The sequence below is a fragment of the Cebus imitator genome, unplaced genomic scaffold, assembly GCF_001604975.1.
Source record: "Cebus imitator isolate Cc_AM_T3 unplaced genomic scaffold, Cebus_imitator-1.0 Scaffold46, whole genome shotgun sequence".
Lineage (NCBI taxonomy): Eukaryota > Metazoa > Chordata > Mammalia > Primates > Cebidae > Cebus > Cebus imitator.
This window is the reverse complement of record NW_016107361.1, coordinates 1,095,892-1,101,294: the sequence shown is the minus strand read 5'-3', so window position 1 is coordinate 1,101,294 and position 5,403 is coordinate 1,095,892. Positions and strand designations below refer to the sequence as shown.

The following is a 5,403-nucleotide window of genomic DNA, read 5'->3' as shown; positions in this document are numbered from 1 at the left end:
AGACGGGGTTTCACCATGTTGACCAGGATGGTCTCGATCTCTTGACCTCGTGATCCACCCGCCTTGGCCTCCCAAAGTGCTGGGATTACAGGCTTGAGCCACCGCGCCCGGCCTTATATCACCTTTCTTGTAATACAAAACTAGGCTGACAGTGTTAGGTGTTCAACTGGGAGGTATGAATTAGTAAAGACAGGTTTTGGAAACTTTGCTGAGCCAAGCTTTTTAATCAGAGTAGTGAACGTGCCCCTACAGTGAAAGCAGTCTGTCTTCTAGAATTATCTCTCCTCAAGTTGTTAGAAGGACCCTGTACATAGTTGACTGCACCCATGAAAACCCACAGCCTCACCTTTCCTTTCCAAGATTTGTGCCATTTCTTGGAAAAATTTGAGGACTGATAAAATGTAAGCAGAAGCCCTAGATTCCACTTTTCTTTAACTGCTCACTACCTTTTTAATTTTTTTTCTTAATTTGGAGACCATGTATTTCTAATGAGAATTTCTTAAGATATTATGGACCGAAAAAATTGACCAATTCTTTTTCTTCTTCTTATTCTTCATTATCATCATCATCATCATCATCATCATCATATTCTAATTTTAAAGCTGTTTATATATATATCTCAATACATCAAATTTTTCTACTATCACTACTTTCTCAGGGTTCAGGAATTAAAATATGGTTACAGCACTTACGGTATTCATTTTAATTAACTTCTGTTTCCCTTCCCACCCACTTTAAAATGAAATGTTTTTCAGCTGAAATGTATTTTGATAGGCTTCCATTAAAACTTTTTTTTTTAATTCCCAGAGTTCAGCCCTAAAAGATCTGAGACCTTATTCAGATCTCAGAGGTTTAATAACAAACACCCTACTGAACAGCTACTAGAGAAGTCATTCGTTTCACTTTTCAGGCTGGGGGCCCAAGGTGAGCTGCTTCTACCTGTGGGACACACACACCCTACTGTAGAGTGCAAAATGCACACATTTTAGCCAGTCACTTTCAGCATGTTCCAGGAAAGTAGATATCTCCATTAGGTAATGTCAGAGAAGACAAATATGTTTCAATTACTTGCCAAAAATGCTTAGTGAGCATCAGAGAGATGCATTCTGCTTTCCAAATTATTAAGCAGACTATTCAGAAGTACTGAAACATTCATTTTTCATTGCCAATTGTTGACCAGAAGCCAAGGACAGCTGTCTTCCTCTGATGCCCTATGTTGATCCCCACAGGAACTCTCTCCTTTTAGGGTTCAACCCACTAAAAGGTGTGAAGGAATGAGCATTTAGCAGCCTGACATCTAGGATTTGACTGAAGGATTTTAAGGACGGAAACCCATGGATCCTGGAAGGGCAATGAACTACCTTTAGATGCATTTGTCTCAGTAATAGCAATGTGTCTGGGTTTCTCTGCATAGATATACTGAAATAAGCAATCATAGTCTGTATGTTATTTGTATGTATAAATGTATGAATGTACAAAATAGGTATTATGCATCTTTCTGGAAGGTAGGACCTGAATCTAAGTCATGATATAATTAAAATGTGGCATTTTGCTTGATGCATACAAGTGGTGCAGTGAAAACATCAACCATTTCTGAGAAAACCATTTCTGTTTTTGAAAATCAAGTTCTAGGACAGTCTGCCTCAGAATTATCTGACTTTTAAAAACTGCAGATTTCTGAGTTTTCCTTGGAACTTGCTTTTTAGCAGATACTCCAGGAAATGGCCTTTTTCTTAAATGTCTTTTATCCAAGAAGGACTCGCTGAAAGTCCCCCTGAGAGGGCTTAAGTTCTCTCCCTTGGTAGAAGGAAGGAATTAAGTATTTACATTGCTGAATTGGCTTAGGCAAAACTACCCATTAAAATAAAGAGCAGCTGGCAGCATTATTATGATGTCTGTCAAGTAAGTCACCTTTTCTCATTCTGGCTTTTCCTCCATTTTTCTCCATTATGCTCCAGCTGTGAGCCCTCAGTTATCTCACTGATTTTTATCTAGCTCTCTAAAGAGCAGAGACTGGCCACCACGGCCAGTCCATTTAGGGCATGACTCAGTTATCAAATGACTATTGCATATTAGTAACTCATAGTCCATGACTAGAATCCTAGCTAGATTTTTCCTTCTGACCACTAGGCTGCTTGGGTTGCTATAACAAAATACCACAGACTGGATGACTTAAACAACAGAAATTTATTTACGTACAGCTCTGGCGACTGGAAGTTCAAGATTAAGGTGCCAGTCAATTTAATTTCTAGCAAGGGCTCTCTTCCTGGCTTGCAAAGAGCTGCCTTCTCGTTGTATGCTCCTATAACCTTTCCTTACTTAGTCCGTGTGCTTGCAGGGAGAGAGACCTGATGTCTCTTCCTCTTCTTATAAGGGCTCCAACCTTATTGGGTTAGGGCCTCACCTTTATGACCTCATTAAATCTTTGTTACCTCCTAAAGGACCTATGCAAATACAATCACATTGGGAGCCAGGGTTTCAACATATGAATCTGTAGGGGACAGAAGTCATTTCATAGCATTCCCTTAACTGGGGAATAAATAAATAAATTCTGGTGCATCCCTACAATGACATACTAATCAGCAGTAAGAAAAAAAAAAAAGACAAACTATTGAAACACAAAAGAACATGGATAGATTTCAAATGTTATGCTAAGTGAAAAAAGCCAGATTAAAAGGGCTACATGTTGAATGAACCCATTTATATGACATTGACTGGAAAAGGTAACCCTAGGAGAACAGAAAACAGATCAATGGTTGCTAGGGATTGGGTAAGGGTTTGACCAGAAGGGATATGGATAATATCTGATATTATCCTGTTAGGATAAGCAGAAATATTTTGATGTGATGGAACTGCTCCATATCTTGATTGTGGTAGTGGTTACATGACTACACATGTTTGTCAATACTTGCAACACTGTATTAGACTAAAAGGCTGAAATTTACTATACCTAAATTATAGTTCATATTTAAAATAGAAAAAACCCACATGTTCTCTGTCCTATGGTCTTTTGGCTAGTCATCACATTATAAGGTAATAATATCTGGTAATGATATAACAGTAGTTCCCTACCAAGGTTTTTTCTTTTTAAACTAAACAGAGGCTTCCAGGAAAAGTTAATGTCCTAATAAAGCAGTGAATCTCAATGAAAGTCTGGGGAAAGATTTTTTTTCTGTTGGGTTGCGATGTCCTTAGTATAATCCCACAAACCACAGTTACTAAGTCTCCAAGCCCATAATCTAATAATATTGCCAAAAAGGATAAATAGAAATCTTTAGAAACACAGCCCTGAGCTTTCTTCCTTGGAGCCAGCTTTTTAAAAGAACGGACAAAGACATCAAAGGGATCTAGAGAACATGAACCCAACCTTCTCTGTCCTACAGCAACACCTGCTCAGGGCAGGAGAGCTAGGTTTCATTTTGTCTGCTGATGCCCTCCTCCAGGTCTCCTCTACTCTCTCCATTTTCCTGCCATCTGCTTGGTGTCCACACAGCAGCCAAGTATCAGTTGTACCATGTTTCATCATCAACTAAAAGAAAAATGAGCAAAGCCCTTTGTTATAGCAACGTCAGAATTTTTTTTTTAAATCCCACCAAGCAAATGAAAACCACAATCCCTATTAGAACCCCTCATAGAGGAAGCAAGTAACACAGCACTGATAGGCTGTCAATTAGAGGATGTGGGAAATGTGTAGGCAAATTTTCTAACACATTATTCCCTAGGGAGTTTTTCCATTTATTTCATAAGCTGTGAAAGTTGCTTAAAGTATTTTTGCGGAATCATCAAAACAAAAAGTTCTGCAGAGGTCAGCTTGTCCAGGATGACAGCAAACATAACTTTGCTTCAAAATAAAATCATCTACCTATTTTTCACCTGTTAGATTTCTCTCATGACAGTGTGCAAATAGTCAACTTTGCACAGTGTAGAATGAAGGGTGGGAGTCTGTTACCCAAACAGATTTTCCAAGCTGGGGAATTCACCGAAAATTAGATGGGGCTGGAAGAGGGATTGTGCATGTGCATAGGGACACAGTTGCTGGAGGAACTGTGGCCCTCTGTTCCACCCAAGAGCCCAAGCCTCAAGACTTTACTCTGAGCCTGAAGACTGTGTGTACTGGGGCCGGCCTGCATTGGCAGAAAGCTAGGCCATTGTTAAGAATAGCTCTGCAAGATAATTAGGATTCAGACTTGGCTATCCATACTTGCTGCTCAGTCTCTGCAGCTGCAGAAAGCAGCTCTGCATTGTCTTTGTCAGATCTAGGCACCCATTGAAACCCAGGAAACCATCCATTCCTCCCCACCCCTCTCAGCTAGTCACTCATGCCCTATTTTTAGGATTCCTTAGCAACTGAGCAGCCTGTTATTCCATAACTAATATTCTGCATTCCTGATCCCATTACTACACTTACCACCCCACCAAATATATGCTGTATCATCATTTGCAAATTCTTTCAGGGACAGGAAAAGCACAATCATCAAGAGCTGTTCTGTGCCATATCACTCCTAGATGCCAGAAATTCTTCCTAGCTCACCCTAAACTCCTAATGAAGTCGAATCCTATTACTATCTCTCCATCTTTACCAGAGATGGGAATAGCTAAGCAACATTCTTTTTATAAAAAGCTTTCACTTTACTTATTAAAAACAAGAAGGGTGTGCTGAGTGTTATAGCTCACACCTGTAATCCCAGCTCTTTGGGAGGCTGAGGCAGGAGGATCGCTGGAGCCTGGGAGTTTAAGACCAGCGTGGGAAACATAGCGAGATTGCCCTTCTCAAAAATAAATAAATAAATAAAAATGAAAACAAGAAGAGCATGATATTTTTTAAAACTAACTGGCTGTATTTGAAAAGCCAGAGGACAAGAGAGCTGCATCTGTCCCACTGTGGCCCCAGTATTGAAGGTAGGGGGATAATTTATATTTTAAGCCCCTTGGCCTAAGGAATTCTGCCATTTTTGTTGTAAATCACAGAAGCATTTGTGCTACTGTTGTGAGATGTTGTAACATAAGGAGGTGGGGAAAATACTCTGCTTTTTTCAATTCTGGATCATTTTTAATTATTCAGTCTTGGCAGGTCTACTTCTCACCATTATTCCTCTTACTAACAGCTTGTTTCTATTCTTAGCTTGGTGGGAATGTTTGACTGTGCGATATATTTTGGGAAAATCAGCTAGAGTCACTGAATGTACAAATGAAGCAGCTCATTTTATAGACACATAAATTAATTTAACTTATTGCTGTCCTTTAAAAAAAAAAACTAGTCTATTTTCCACAAGAAAATACAAGTTTAAAATACAAACACTCTTTTCTGACAAAAAAGATACTATTTTTCTTTTGCCACGAGAACTTGATCATAGCCAATGATGCTACAATGAGCTTTCAACAAACACCAATGTACTTTCAAGT

The 5,403-nt window shown here is 39.1% G+C and overlaps 1 long non-coding RNA gene across 1 annotated transcript in view; it reads right to left on the bottom strand.

The window, feature by feature from the left end:
* The window catches only part of LOC108303363, a 20,180-nt gene extending 17,937 nt beyond the window's left edge, over window positions 1-2,243 (bottom strand). Inside the window, exon 1 of the long non-coding RNA XR_001824800.1 lies at window positions 2,200-2,243. This is a non-coding gene — a long non-coding RNA (uncharacterized LOC108303363). The remainder of the gene's footprint in view (window positions 1-2,199) is intronic.
* Window positions 2,244-5,403: the final 3,160 nt, after the last annotated feature.